Source organism: Stegodyphus dumicola, chromosome 5, assembly GCF_044657685.1.
Source record: "Stegodyphus dumicola isolate Sdum_Otavi_A_Nest chromosome 5, ASM4465768v1".
Lineage (NCBI taxonomy): Eukaryota > Metazoa > Arthropoda > Arachnida > Araneae > Eresidae > Stegodyphus > Stegodyphus dumicola.
Genome location: NC_140772.1, coordinates 28878595 through 28894028, shown reverse-complemented (window position 1 = coordinate 28894028; position 15434 = coordinate 28878595). Strand labels below are relative to the sequence as shown.

The 15434-nt window shown below is 33.2% G+C and overlaps 1 protein-coding gene across 1 annotated transcript in view; it reads left to right on the top strand.

The window, feature by feature from the left end:
* Window positions 1-1006: 1006 nt before the first annotated feature.
* LOC118203566 (beta-1,4-glucuronyltransferase 1-like) overlaps window positions 1007-15434 on the top strand; it is a 43954-nt gene continuing 29526 nt past the window's right edge. Inside the window, exon 1 of the mRNA XM_085816528.1 lies at window positions 1007-1150. The gene's annotated coding sequence lies outside the window, so the exon portion shown is untranslated. The remainder of the gene's footprint in view (window positions 1151-15434) is intronic.

Sequence of the window (15434 nt, the reverse complement as noted above, 5' to 3'; positions counted from 1 at the left end):
GAAGATAAGGATAGTGCTGACAGATCAACTTCCAGTTCATTGCACGCCGCGACGTCCCCCCACCCCGGCAGAGCAGCGTGAAATTGATAAACAGATTTCGGAATGGTTAGAGAAACAAAGGATATGCCTTTATCCATTTTTTGCAGTAATTCCACTTTTTGTTCGATGGACATCAAAACATGCTTTCGCTTTGTAGATCCTTTGGCAGCTCCAGAATCGGAAATTCTATTTGACATAATCGAAAGTTCAAGCTTACTTTTATAAAATTGCTCTAACAGTCTGCAAAAAATAATAAGCCGGATACAATTCGAAGATTAAGGAACAACGCAATCTGCAACATTAACTGAAATAGATAATTAGATAATTTTAGCTTATACCGTCCGTTATACATTAAACGCGCATGCGTAAACGTATTATGCGCATACGCACACGCATATCCTCAGACGTAAAGGTCTTACGCACATATGTAAACTCGACGCATGCGCAAAAAGTTTGTAGCTTTGAGGTCCGAATTATGGGTGTCCGAATTAACGACTTTTGACTGTACATTTCATAACTAAAAAATTAAATTATCTACTGAATTTTAAATACATCAATTTGAACAATATTGTAGAATGAGCTCAAAAACACACCCTGAGTTTTCATAAAGGAACCACATAATCTCTCGAGCGAGATTTTCCTATATGTACTAATAAAATATTTAAATTGCTAAATCCATCCATTAGTCTCTGATTTTTTTTTTTTTTTTTTTTTTTTTTTTTTTAATATCAAACAACTGACCAGCCAAAGGAAAACTCTTCTTTAATATTATAAACTATTAACTACCTTCACGTATTTGTTATGCTAGTGGCTTTACTAGGAGTGCCAACTAATATAACTTGAAGAATGAGCCGTATAAGCTTCGTTGTGATAACATTTGATTGGTGAACACCTATGAAAAGGAGGGAGGCTGGTAAAACAGGAACGAAAGGCAAAATGTCAGCTGGATTACCTAGGAATATACTGAACCGTGATGATAAAAGAGAAGTCTACCGCAGCTGGTAGATATACAACTGTGAGACATCTAAGCAAATGTGCAATCAGTGTATGGGCGTAAGACAAGCCTGAAGTCAGACTATGCCTAGGTGCTTTTCACATGAGAAAAGAAAAGGTAAATAAATTAAGCTCCTATATTTGTACACATTCCTATATTTGAATACATTCGTATTCAATGATATTACTCCCTTTTAATGCATTTAATCGTAGCTTTATGTGCTAAAAAAAAATGATACATGAATTATTTGTAGTTTTTATATGCTAAATGTTAAAAATATATTTTTGTTAAATAAACATACAACACTGAAATGATATAAATAGTAATGCAATAAATATAAAAAGCGTTGTATTAGTTTTAGAGCATTTGCAGTTTTTCATTATTTTATTTTTAAAAAATTTTCTTGCCTTTATTGAAGATGTATCATCAATTATTTTAGTTGCATTATTTATAGACCCTACATAAGGAGATACATTCCGATGACCTCAGAGATCGTCTTAATTATGTATAGTTAATGTTACAAACAATGTAGATGACCTGAGAGATCAGGTTACTTATGTATAGCTAATCTAAGCAAAGAACGTCATTCTTCCTCTTCTTCCCCTGTGGAATGTATCTTAATTTTTTATGCTGTCAAATATGTTGAAACTTCTATCAGCATCGGCAGCTGTTAAACTATTGTTGGCTGCGTACGGGTTCGTAATAGATTGAATGCACAAGTCTGACGAAAAGTTAATAAAATTTATTCTTATCACAAGAAATAAAACAAAATGCTGAAATTTTTAATATCACACAGTAGTTATATTTTAAACTATTTAAAACGTTAAATAGAACACCACTGAAAGCGCAGTGAAAGCTAATCCAATCTAAAAAATACAGCAGCTAAGTAAACATTAACATAGTAAACAACTGAGCTGAGATGCTCTCTCTCTGGCTTTTATAGCTTTTTAAGTACGAGAGAGTTTTATACATCAATTTGAACAATATTGTAGAATGAGCTCAAAAACACACCCTGAGTTTTCATAAAGAAACCACATAATCTCTCGAGCGAGATTTTCCTATATGTACTAATAAAATATTTAAATTGCTAAATCCATCCATTAGTCTCTGATTTTTTTTTTTTTTTTTTTTTTTTTTTTTTTTTATCAACGAAGCTTTTATAGCTTTTTAAGTACGAGAGAGTTCTAGCAATTTGTTGAAAGCAAAAGGCGTAGAATTACGATTACAGTTAACATTGTAGTCAATTACATTTATTGAAATGAAATATCAATGACGGAGATAAACTTTTATTAAATGTTAAATGTACGTGTTTTTGCATTACATTACACTGACAAGCAACATAAACAATAATTGCAGTAGTAACTTAAAACAAACCAAATACTAAATTTTTATTTAGAAACAAAAAGGACCATGGTCTTTTAGTATTTACAATTATAAACACTATGTACTATGGCTATAGTAAGAAGCTAACCTATCGTAATGAACGACTTTAGGCTTAGAGTTCGATGACTTACCGATCCGAACCACGACATCGTTCACCCTGTTTAGGACTGTGTACCGGACCACCCCAAGATGACTGTAGTTTCGGACAGGTCCTTTCCGTCGAGTCGGATTCCACAACCACACTTTTTTTCCTTCATTGAATCGATGTTCAATAGCTCTGGTGTCGTGTTGGGTCTTCATTGTCTCTGTCAACAAGTTGACTCGCTCTCGTACAAAATTGTGCATTACTTATTTAATGTATTATTTAATTTTTGCATCAGTAACAGTGTTATTGTCCCATTTAAAATATTATTAATGGTTTAACATTGTATTATTTTACTCATTATGCAATGCATATCAATATAACTCATTCATACATTGTAGCTGTATCGTATACATCTATAGAACTTATTAGTCATTCACATTGGAGAAGCCCAGAGTATTTCAGTTTTAAAAATTCATCATCGGAACATGTGGAAAATTGTATATGTTTTCCACCCCGCATTGTGCCCGTTATCATCCCTGGAACATTCACTTTTCCAGCACTCGTCATGCCCCCTTCAGCCGAGTTTTGACTATTAAAATACGAGGGTGGATCCAAAAAGAAGGTTAAAGGGCAATAAAAAAAATATTTATTAACCATAGACAGAAAATACAAAAGGGAATTAAGAGACATACGTGCCTGTCAATTTTTCCACATAATTTTAATTCGGCTTGATATAAACTACGTCCCTGCCCAGTGAGCCAGTTTTCGGTAGCTGTTTTCACATCGCCATCTGAAGAGAACCTCATTACATATAAATGTTCCTTCCATTTTGGAAAAGGAAATCGTCATTTGTTGCTAAATCTGGGCTATATGGGAGGTGACTCCAGTTTGAGTCTTGAGTTTGGCAAGCCGTAAGGGGCCGGGCGTTGTCATGCAGGAGGATGACATCATCACGCAGCATGCCAGGGCACTTACATCGGATGGCTTCACGTTACCTTGTCAAAGTGGCACAATAATGCTCTGGAGTAACGGTATGGCCACGCTGCAGATACTCGAGTAGGATAATGAATCATGGCTCACACCTGCAAGAGAGGCCACTTTTCTAAACGCCTTGCCTTTTTAATCGCTCTGACGCGTCTGCGAACTTACTCCCACAACCGCTGCTAGAGAACTTGTGTCTACATTCAGGGAGAAAAGTATTCCCTCCACAATAATTACTTTTCAAATGTTTGATGTCTGTAACTTCTTTTTTTTTTTTTTTTTTTTTTTTTTTTTTTTTTTCTTTTTTTGAATCCTCCTTCATGCTTCAGTTTACTTGCCCTTCATCAAAGATAGCCCTGGAGAGCCTGATAGTCCAGGAAATTTTGATGCAAAGATAATTTTGTCAGCAGGACCACCTGGCCGATATGCTTACTGCTCCGCTGTCGATGGAAGGAAAGAATGCTTGAAATAAATAAATACACTATTGGGCCATTAAAATTGCAACACCGTGAACGAAAGCAAATAGAAAAAAGATGTTTATTTTATGTAAACACTATGGCATGAAGACAAAATGATTAAATTTGTAACCAGTTTGGAGGTTAACAGGGGTGCGAAATTAGTAGAAAAAGCTGCCACCCCTATTCCCTTAAACGACCCTTACCGTGGCCTTCGAGATTAGATGGCCTGGTCAGCAGCAGAATCACGTGATTTGACGTCACGTAAGGCGTCTGAACTTTCACCCTTCGCACTGCATTGTATGGACACTGCTAGCGAAGACTTCTTATTACGTTGATTGCGTGCTGTATATTTTTATTATTCGTGTCTTTCTTATTGCTAAATTTAAGTAATGTTGTTAAGGATATTTTTGTTTTTAAATTGAGATTACTAGTTAACTTATTTGTTAACAAGAATAACGTTCCACGTCTACGTAGAGCTGTCTTCATCATGCCTGCACGATGTTGCGTTCCAGCATGCAAATCCAATTACGATGGCACTAATGAATATGTATCAGTATTCAAATTTCCAAAAGATACAGTAAAACGGGATTTATGGATCAAAAAAATTCCAAGGAAAAATTTAATTTCAAGTGATCGCAGCGTTGTGTGTGAAAAACATTTCGAAAAGATGATATTATTCGCTATGATTATTTACCAACAAACGAAGGTACTTTTATTCAGATGTGTAGAGGGCATCCTAAATTAAATAACGATGCTTACCAATGCATTTTTTCTGATTGTCCAAAATACTTATCTGAAAGTCCAACTCCTCAGAGGATGAGCAGGGAGGAAAAAAGAGCTAAGATGGAGAAGCATATTTTTAATGAATTTTTGAGAAAGGACAAAATAGCATCATTTGAGGATTTTTCTTCTATGTTACCAAATAAATTAAATATTTCAGATACTTCAAATATTATTTTGCACAAATCTGTTGCTGGTATTTATATTTTATTGCTCAGTTTTCATCCATATCCTAAAATTGAAAAAAAGTATCTTTGTATCGCTTCATATAGATATAGCAGTTTATCTAGGAGATAAAGTTGTTCCAGTTGAAAGTAAAGAAGAACCAGTAAAGAAGTTGAACAGCATTCTTTACTGGTCAAACTTACCGAGATATATGTACAAAACATTAACATGTTTGATGTTCATGAAACTTGTTTAATGTGTGGAATTCCCTTTTCTAGTAGATTTAAAAAAATAATGAGCACCGTTTCAAATATTTGTTTGAACAATTATACTAAAGTTCTTCAAAATAATATGCATACAAAAATCGATGAAAGGAAACTTAAAAAAATCAAGAATACGTGATGAAAAGATATGAGCAGGGGCGTAGCTAGAGGGGGGCAAGGGGGGCATCTGTACCCGGGCGCAGAATCCAAGGGGCGCCAAACTGATGTTACAAAATTTTAGAATTAAATGTTTTCCATCCTTGGCAAGCAGTAGGGGGCGCGAAATCTTCAGTTGTCCCTGGGCGCTGAAAACCCTAGCTACGATTCTGGATATGAGTATGTACATGACACTTTTATTTTTTTAAAATAGTGTACTAAATATGATGCAGTTCAAATATATTTTCAATAATGTATCTTTTACATTTAAATTTATTAATCCTTTTGCTGTTTCCTTATTATTTGATAATACTTCATAATTTTTCAAAATAAATTATCAATTGCGATTAATTATTGCTTCAGTATACTAGTACAACTTGCACAGTATTTCCTAATTAGACAGAAATGATGGTTTGTTCTATGTATAGTTGTTTTGAGGTTTTCGTTGGCAAATTTATTGATTTTACGCTTTTATGAAACATTATATGGATGGCTTTTATTTGCAAATATATTATTTATTATGCATCTACATATAACTAATAATGTAAATATTATTAAATGATGTAAATATTCTTATAATTATTGCTATAGATAACATATAAATATGTGAAAATTATTCATTTTCTGTAATGTTGCAGCAAAATTGTAATTTATTTAATTTACAAAGTTTTGAGATTTAAATTTTTTCTGTGGCTTTTCTGTTCATTTTATTAGATAGCAATTTAAATGAATTAAAAATACGTATAATGTTTGGAAGCTCTGAAATATTTATAGTTTTAAGGAAAAATTATTTTTTATGTCTTTTAATTTGCTAAATTATATTTACTTTTGTTAGTGAATTATTTATATTTCTAAATCTTTTCATTCCTTTCATTCCTCTCCTTCTCAAACTGTAAAGACATTTTTATGCTAATAAATAACAGCCTTTTTATGTACTTATTTCAATACTTTATTTTTTGAGTGTATCCTAACAAATTATTACAATACAGTGTAAAAAAATGCACAAGATAACCTAAAACATTGCATAGAAAATTTCGTGAATATTTCTTAAAAAATAATATTTATTAAGTTATTAATCTTAACTGCAAATGAATATACGACCTTTTATATACGTTTTCAAGTCTCTGGAAATTTAATTATTATGCATTATTAAAAACAAAAGACTCTAAACATCGAACGAAACGCTCGCATTCAAATCTGAAGCAAAGAAAGTCACGGAAGAATTGGACGCCTTTGTGACGTCACTCGTATCTAACCAGGCCATGTTATCTCGAAGGCCACGCCCTTACCCGGTTAGGGATGGAATCGAACTGGGCTTGGATAACAGAAACGGGCAACTCATTCCATGCTGCTTCAAGTCTATGCACACTTCATCAACCGTATTAGACAGGCGTGGCGAGCCAGTCATTCAGCAACCCATGATTTCGATGGGTCACAGATCTGGAGACTGTGCAGGTCAGGGTAGCAGTCAAATGCCCTGTGTATCGAGGAAGGTCAGAACATAACCTTGCAACATGTGGTCTTGCATTTTCTTGTTGGAAGATGGCGTTTGCCAGGCCTCGAAGATAAGGCATAACCACTAAACGTAAGATGTCAGAAATGTACCGATTTACGTTCAAATTACCGTCGATCCGAACGAGAGATTTGCGTGTCGTGTACCCAATGGCTGACAAAACCATCACATCAGGTGAAGGACCTCTATGTCGACATCGAATGCAAGCAGGCGGCATGCGGTCTCCTCGGAGCCTCCTGACACGTATACGGCAATCAGAATATTGCACGCAGAACCGGGACTCGTCTGAAAAGACGACATTGTGCCACTCCTGTGTCCAGCTTTGTCGTTCGACGCACCAGATTCGCCGTGTTTCTCTATACTGCATTGTCAAGGGAAGTCGAAGTAATGGTCCACACTGCTGCAAACGTCGACACTCTGTACGAGCGGATACTGGCCGTACTTCAAACATGCTCATATTCTAACTAATGAATGGTTATACGGTTTTTCAGGGCTAACCTCACAATATCTCGGGCGTTAGTTATGGGAGGGCGTCAAGATCCTGCATGCCGTTCAGTATGACCCTCAGCTACTCATTGATTCCATATTCGCATGACTGTGTTTGGATGTCGATCAGTGCGACGGGCGATACCATGGAACGATAATCCGCACTCTCGATAGGCAACGAACCTGCCTCTATCGAATTTCGACACTTGCTGGTAAGCATTTCTTATTATTATTCGAGGTATAACACGATATTCTGATCAAACTCCGACCTTACAAAGCGCTTTCTGAATGAGAAATCATCCACACAACTTTTCTTCAGATGTCGTTTCTGCCTTCGTCGTCTAAACACTCTTGAAATACTATTAATTTGCATATCCCAACCTCTTCTTCCTTTCATGTAATTTTGATGTTCGTCAGATCATCCCTTTCTGGTGTTGCAATTTTAATAGCCAGCAGTGTAAATCTGCGATAGATATGTAGATCACTTGGTTTTACAGTTTTTGACAAATTAGTCTGTAATTTCGTAATTCGTAATTTATATTCTCGTGAATAAGGTGCTATCGAGTTGGTGGTAGATCAACCTCGAGAAGGGTTCGAGTGCAAATGGTTAAAATTACTACGTATGTAGTTTAAAAAAAAAAAAAAATGAAACATCCTATCGTTAAAAAAGCGTATCATAATACGATTTCTGTATTAAATCGGAATGTTACTTCAGAAATAAAGCTACTGTTTATTATAAGACGCAATGAATTTTCGCGCCTAAGAGCGACGATTTGGCTATGCTATGTTGATTTATTTGGATATGGCAAAACACGTGAGGATCATCTGCTAAATATCTTCGAAAACGACTGTCTAAGGGGAACGCGATAACCGAATATTTATTAACATGAGGCATACTTGTGAGTCGAGCACCCCAGGCAGAAGACTGTATAATTTTCATTCAAAAGTAAACCAGAATTTAAATAGCAGCTCTTCACACCTCACACAGTATCTGACAGGGTATGGCCCATATATGTCCTATCTTTACAGAGTTTGCCTAATAGACAGCGACCAATGTATTTGTGGCAGTACTGGTGACCCAGATCACTATCTGTATGATTGCCTACACACAGCGAATTCGCATTTAAAAAGACTGGCTGCAATCAATATGCCGACATGGCTCGAGAACATAAATAAGAATAAATATGCGCTCAGCCGCATTAGAGACTGCACTACCATTGCTAAAAGCATTGTTGACAGTCTGGAGTGACTTCTTGCCCTGGACACCGTGCTGTCTGCAGCCCACTCTGTACATATATTAATTTACTTAATGTCGTGTTTTTTTTTTTTTTTTTTTTGTTTGTTTGTTTAGTTTTTGTTCTTGTTTTGTTTTTAAATTATGTTTAATATTATGATTAATCCAGAACTCATTTAATGTATTTCACAATTTGAAATGTATTTGTTCATTTTTACATCTGTAAGTCTATACCATAATATATCTGTATGTCAAACATGTACCATAATAGTGAAAAATGTTCCTCGTGTAGCGTGGACAATTCCCGGAGGACACAACACTAAGCTGTAAATGTAATCAATTCCTGGAGGACATAGTACTAAGCTCTTTATTTATATTTATTTATTTATTTTTAATTCCATCGTCGAGATCCAACAGGCTGAAAAGCACCTAACCCAGTGGGCCAGCTGTTCCGTCAATGGCGGAAAGAAAGAATGCATATTTGTGAATACTGTTTTGAAAAGGATTGCGTTTAATTTCATTTACAGGGTCAGCCCAGGACACCATTCAAAATTCTTCTGTTTGAATCATAAAATTTCGTCTTTTTTATTTTTTGTACATAAATTGTACTCTTCTCATAAATATTTGTAATTGTTACTTTAGTTTGCCATTTTGTACCCCATTTCCAAAAAAAAAAAAAAAACGGAAAACTGCATAGTCCATTATCTCGGATGAGGAAATGTCCAGAACGACGGGGGATGACAAATAGCTACCCGTAAGATCCATACCATCAAATGATCGTTCCAGACATTGATTTTCACAGCACGTAGAGTGCGCTTAACGAAATGAAATTGGCGGTGTGTTTTCCATATACCTGTCTCGTTTGTGAAGAATATGAAGCATTTTTCTCTACCAATAGGGGAGGCGAAACAACATAAACCGTACTTTGGAAATGAGGAGAAAATCGAAGAGCCGGAGCTAGATATTTATATATAGCTCCGGCCTTATATCTAGCTCGGCATATTGTAATAAGCGTAAAATGCTTTTCAATGGAAAGAAATATTTTAAGTAATTTAACAATGGTACTGCATTTTAAAATTAATATTGTTAAGTATTTGATCCTACTCTGTATTCGAAGAAGTAATTTCCTACAATAATCCAAATTTTAGACTTTTTGTATGATATATAATCATGATTTTGTATATTGATCGTTCTTTTTTGGCTTCCAAAATAATTTTTCCTGATCCTATTTGTCAACTGATTTTGATAGGAATGGACAGTAAACGTAAGGAGGAGTAGCTTTTATTAAAACAAAAGTTTACTTTAATTAAATTAAGGTTTTTAATTCGAGTGAAGAATAATTCAAGGATTTGAAATAGATAATTAACAATTTTGAATGAGTTGGCAGTCGTTATCTCATTTTCCTCTAGGCGACTACTTTCTCAATGCCTTCTTTTACTTCAGTATCCATTTTAAAACGGCGTTTTGCTTTTCAAATTGTTACCACCATATATTAGAGCCCTGCATTGTATTTAAAGAAATTAAATAATGAAGAATATGCATGAATGTATGTATGATTCTCGCATTGTGAAAAAACAACGGTACCTTGAGCCATCGAATTTTTAATAATGTAATCTTCCACCGAATATGGGCATCTGGAAGCCCGAATTTGGAATTTGTTTTATTATCGATTTCATGTTTTGTAAAACATTAACGAATTTTTATTTAACAAACTCAATGATTTCAAAGCGAGCAATGGCAACACTGTACGGAAAAAAAAAATATGTCTCTAGCACGTGAAACTGTGTATCGGAAATTCTAAAAATCTGCTCTTTTTAAACATTTTGTTGGATGTTGCTGCTAAATTGAATTTTATAGTTTAAGTGCGAAGAAAGAGATATTTAATAAATAAAGGTAACATATAAAACGTCAGAAAAACGCCCTTTTTTGGTGTAATATAAAATCTGAAAGCTTTCAGATTTTTTTTCCTTTTAAATTTATTTCTCTATGGCAGAAAACTTACTTTAAACTCTCATTAAATCTTTTTCTTTGGTAAATTATATTAGGTTCATGTAAAAAAATAATGCAGATATGAATTTCTTTCCTCTTTTTTTGATAAAACTCTTTTAAAATTTTTGCATACCGAAAATTAAAATTTTTTCACTTGGGTACTTTTTACTGACAAACGTACGTATACTGACAATACGTACGTATACTGACAAACGTTTTAAACGTAAAAAAAAAAAAGAAAAAAGTATATATATATATATATGTATGTATATATTTCACATCAGTTGTTTAAAAATGAGGTTAATATCAGCTGTTTAATAAATAATGATGCACTGCTAATGTGAATTATTTAAAAGCAAATCACTTAATATTTTAATAGAAATTCAAAATTTACAATAGTATTACTTAAATAATAAAAATTAGTTCATTAAGTTTTTTATTTGTAAAACACAAAAACATGAATATTTAGTCAGAAACGAAATTTCTTCAACGATTTTATATGCACGCTATACATTTAAAATCATGTACATATTTTACTTGTACACAATACATGCATATGATGTACTTTTTAAACGTATTCTTAGTAATACATTTCTTTTTTGGTTGCTTCTGCAAATAAATGCTTATTGAAATTTGGAAAAATATGCGAAAAAAAAAAAAAAAAAAAAAAACTCAATAAAACCAAAGAAATGTGTAGTTTGAGCCATGGAGGTAGGAAAGGGAGGAGGGGCTAACCCGCGCTAAAGCACTGCTTTGAAGCTTGGGTCACGAGACGGGGTGTTCATTGTTTACATTCAGAAGCTCGCTTGACAAGATTCTGATAGTATTTCGACACACGACAGTTCTATAGAAATCGAAAAAGGGACACTTTCGCATGAAAGAAACATTCATAGTGTGATGGATAATAGCAATTTGTATAGTTTAGTGACATTTACGCAAAAATCACATCTTGGTTATTTTTCGATAACTAACAACAGCGATTTTGATTATGAATTTGTTTTATAAAATTATAAGCTGTTGCACTACAAAAATATAGATTTTAAGAAAAATGTTATGCTTAGAGAATGAAAAATACCTTACGGTACATTTAAACGAAAAATATAGTGAATGCACAGAAATTAAAGATTTGCACATACCGGAAATGAAAAATAGGAAATATGTATGGGTATTTATGCATGTGCTTGCAAAAAGCATGTATCTGCCTTTGACAAAATACTTAAATATTCATTAAATTATTTATAAATGTATTTGAAATGAAGAATTTATTCACTTATAAACAACTGTGAAAGTACTGTGAAGAAATCTAATTATTAAATGTATCTAATTTATAATGATTATAAATGTTATCTAAATATATAATAAACTTAATATTGAATTGTAAACATAAATTGAAATCCTGTTGACAAATACCTTATAAAACTATTTAAGCAAGAATTGTTCGTATTGGAAAGCAATCTGTTAAAAGGTATTGTAAAGCAAATGCTATGAGATGCGCAAAGAGTTTTGGAATATGTATTGTTGAAATGAAGGGTAAAAAAAAAAATCTGATAAGTATAATTAAAAGAATTATTCCCCCTACATTTTATAATAACTCAGTTACAAGTTTTAAATAATACTTAAAAGAAAAAACTTATTTTATTCTCTTTCAGAAATGTTCAGAGAAAGTCAGGTACTATTTAAAGTATTTGGCTAATTCCTAATAATTCTCTAATTTAAAATGAACCGAATAGAGCATTAATTATAAATTGACTTGTTTTAAAATTATTTTTCGATTTAAAAGATGCCTCAGAAGCCAAAAAATCATGTCATATTTAAGAAAGTATTTTAGGAAGAAGCTCTATAAATAGAAAAGAAATAATGAATAATTTTAATATAAATAATACAATAAACTTTGATCTTAATTTTTGTACCTTAACCGAATAAAATCGAATTACCTTAATTTTTTTTCTAATGTAATTAACGAAAACTTGTGAAAATATTTCATTCAAATTAAACCATTCTGAGAAAACTGTCCTGTGAAAAGTATAGCATTTAATTCCGTTCAGAATGAAATGTTGTTTAAAAATATGTTGTTTTCACATACTTAGGACTCTGAAGTGTTGTAGAAAAAGAAAATATATACATTTATATGTATATTTACGACGTAATTACAAAATATTTACATCCGAACGCGTCAAATCGCATAGAACTCATTGGTAAATGACCCAATGTTTTGGTCACCACGTAGGGATCGCCAGTGCTTCAAAGCAGGGTACGGGAGAAACTTGTTCAGGGCGACTCCATCTTACTTCCTACCTCCATGGTTTGAGCCAAATGAGCATAAATAGACGATCACGGCAACCCAGTTTCTGCAAAATGGCTATTCCTTTTAGCTATTATGTAGTACATTCTTGTGAATCGTTTAATGGCTGCCAGATACGGAGGTGAGCCTAAAATGTTTTAGGCCGGACAATACCAGAAAAAAGAAAATTATTTTTTATATGTGTGATTTCAAAATCTTTAATGGCCGCACACGATAATTTGTGGCAACAATTGCAATTTATCTGTCTAGAGTAAATTCTAAAAGGAAGGAAAGTGGAACTCAGACGACAGCGGTATCGTGTTATGTTTTTCTAATGATATTTAAAGGCGGGTGTATAAATCAAGAAATATGCCTTCAACGTCTACAGTAAGCGCATGGAAATGAAGCTTCATGTCATGCCACTGTATTCAAGTGCTTTAGGAAATTTTGTAGCGACTTAAATTTTCTTCTGGATGAAGAACACAAAAAAGATCTTTGTCAGTTGTAGTCTCAGAAAATGTGTCAGCCATACGAAAAATGTTAATCAGTGATAATCGTTGTACCTACAGTGTCTCACGAAAGTGATGGGACACTTGTGCTTTACAAAAGGAAACTGTAATAAAATAAATTAAAAAAACATGTAAAAATTTCTTGTGGGTGTGTTTAATACTTAAATTTAGTAACAATTATTGCATAACATAAATTTCGTAAAAATATTAAAATATTAATTAAATAAAAATACAATTGTTTAAAACGGAGCAAAAAATGGCTCACATAAGTGATGGGACACCATTAGATACTACTACGTACTACAATAAAAATATTTTTTGGGGTTTTTATTTTTACTCAAAAGCAATTGTCAATAATTTGTAAAATCGTCTGCAGTATTTCTCTCTAGTTTGTTTTGGAATTTTTGTGTTTTTTAGCTCTGTGCAGCCATGAATGCTAAACGAAAAGAAACTTTGCCTGAAATTCGAAAATTAGTTATTAATTTGCATATTGAACGTGGAAAATCTATTAGAGAAACTACTGAAACAGTTAACTTGAGTCATTCAACAGTTTATAATATCATTAAACGATATAAAAAGAATCATATTCAGGATAAAAGAAGACCAGGCCGACCATCAAAGCTATCCAATGGAATAAAGCGAATTATCGTTCGAAATATTAAAAGAAATCCAAGAATGAGTGCTCCTAAAGTTGCTGCTGATTTACAAGCATTATATGGAGTAATTGTTAAACCTGAGACTATTAGAAGAGTAATTCGATCTGCTGGATATCACGGTAGAGCAGCCAGGAAAAAATTCTTCGTAAGTGAAAATAATAGAAAACTCACACTGGCTTTCGCAAAATCCAGCATAAATAAGAATTCTGATTACTGGAATGAAGTTATATTTGCTGATGAGTGTAAATTTAATATATTTGGTTCTGACGGTAGAATCTTGGTGTGGAGAAAACCCAGGGAAGAATTTCGAAAACAGAACTTGGTGCCAACAGTAAAACATGGTGGAGGAGGAGTTATTGTATGGGGGTGTATGTCGTCCGCTGGAGTTGATACTCTTGTTTTTATTGACAGTATAATGGATCAGTACGAGTATATGGACATTTTAAATCAAAATTTGAAATCTTCAGCGCGAAAATTAAATTTTCATAACGATTTTAAATTCTACCAGGACAATGACCCCAAGCACACTGCTTTGAACGTTAGAGTCTGGCTGCTGTATAACTGTCCTGAAATAATAAAAACACCACCACAATCTCCAGGCTTAAATCCCATACAGAATATTTGGTAAGAGTTGGAATCAAGAATTCGCAAACACACTATTTCTTCAAAACAACAATTAAAATCGGTGCTTCAAGAAGAATGGGGTCAAATCACTCCAGAAATCACAAAAAAATTAGTCGAATCCATCCCAAGAAGATTAAATCATGTTTTAAAAGTAGAAGGAAATCCAACAAACTATTAAAACCTTTTAAAAAGTAAAATTTTTGGATAAATATTTGATGGAAAAGTAAGTGTCCCATCACTTATGTGAGCATTTTTTGCTCCGTTCTAAACAATTGTATTTTTATTAAATTAATATTTTAATATTTTGAGAAAATTTATGTTATGTAATAATTGTTACTAAATTTAAGTATTAAACACACCCACAAGAAATTTTTACATGTTTTTTTTAATTTATTTTATTACAGTCTCCTTTTGTAAAGCACAAGTGTCCCATCACTTTTGTGAGACACTGTATAAAATGATACAGAAGAAATTTAGCAATGAATCTGCAGCTATAGATATAAGTATTCATGAAGAATTGGGTATGAAAAAATTAGTTTGGTGTTGGTTGTTGGGTCCCTCATAAAGTAAAAGAACGCCGAAACGAGGAACATGTCAGAATCAGGGAAGAAACCTAACACTACTTAAAGACGGTGACATCGCATTGTTTCTAAACTCATAACTAATGATGTAAAGTACATACCTTTTCTTGACGTTCCAGCACGTCAAGAAAGTAAAATATAGGTATTTGAAGATGGCCATATTTCCAAATCAAAAATGGTTGTTCCGAGTCAAAAATGGTGAAAAGACCGCGAGCAGTGGAAAAAGCAATGTATGCCGTTTTCTTTAGAATTACAAG